General features: G+C 34.2%; 1 non-coding gene across 1 annotated transcript; it reads right to left on the bottom strand.

Annotated features, from left to right (window-relative positions):
• Window positions 1–530: 530 nt before the first annotated feature.
• LOC122100208 lies at window positions 531–632 on the bottom strand. Its single transcript, XR_006146132.1, has one exon. It is a non-coding gene; the product is annotated as a U6 spliceosomal RNA (small nuclear RNA).
• Window positions 633–1,220: the final 588 nt, after the last annotated feature.

The following is a 1,220-nucleotide window of genomic DNA, read 5'->3' on the forward strand; positions in this document are numbered from 1 at the left end:
ACATAGTAGTTATTGCAAATAAGGAAACCATGGGATATATGTTTCTTTTTGGGCCGGGCTTACTTCACTTCTTTGGGCCTGGCTTAATTCACTTAATATAATTTTTTCCAAGTCTTTCCATTTCCTAGCAAACTGGGTGATGCCATTCTTTCTGATGGAGGCATAGAATTGCAGTACACACACACACACACACACACACACACACACACACACACACACACACACACACACAAATACATACACTTTCTTGATCCATTCATTTACTGTGGGGTATCGGGTTTGGTTATGTATCTTATCTATGGTAAATAATGCTGCAATGAACATAGTTTTGCTGGTAGATTTAGTATGGTCTTGTTTGTGATCATTTGGATGAATGTCCAAAATGGGATTGCTGGGTCTTAGAGGCACTCTATGTAGTTTTTTGAGGAACCTCCATACTACTTCCCAAAGTCTTCGAACAAGTTTAAACTCCCAACAAAAATGCATTAAGATTAACTTCTGTCCAAAGCCCATCCAACATCTGTTCTTTTAAAAATCGGGAATGCTTCACGAACCTGCGTGTCATCCTCAGTCAGGGGCTATTGTTCTCTTTATTGTTCCAATGTTAGTGTATGTACTACTGAATTGAGCACAGAACATTTTTTATATATAAAGTGTAATTGATTTTCTTAAAGTAGACAATTCCACAAAAATTAAATTCAAAAGAATTGTGGTGAAATTTTAGAACCATGTATTTTTTACATAATAACACATTTAAGAATAAAGTCAAGATTGACATGTCAAAAACAAAATAATTCCAGACATTGGTTGTTCAACGCATGTGTTGGAGGAGGAATTCAATTATTCTGTACAAGGATCCTGTGATAATGAACACTATAGAAAGTGTTAAGGTTTGTTAAAAGTTTGAATGTTTTTAATATGTTTAATTTTGGGAATTTGCTCATATATGCCAAAATTTAGACTATTTAGCAGGTTGTAAAACTTTTCCACAAAGCATATAAGATTCATGGTAGCAGTCATACACTACTAAGTATATACATTTCAGAGTTTATAGAAACTGTACTAATGAGAAGTTGCAAAGTGTTTGTGTAAAGAAGCAGAGTGAAGATTTAAGACATTACCTTCACAGTTTCTGTTAAAATTTAAGGGCTTCCTTACTTTATATGTTAGCGAGGAACAAATGATGGTATAAGCCATATACAAATGATGAGATGAACCAT

The sequence above is a fragment of the Dipodomys spectabilis genome, unplaced genomic scaffold, assembly GCF_019054845.1.
Source record: "Dipodomys spectabilis isolate Male_0828 unplaced genomic scaffold, ASM1905484v1 ptg000569l, whole genome shotgun sequence".
NCBI lineage: Eukaryota > Metazoa > Chordata > Mammalia > Rodentia > Heteromyidae > Dipodomys > Dipodomys spectabilis.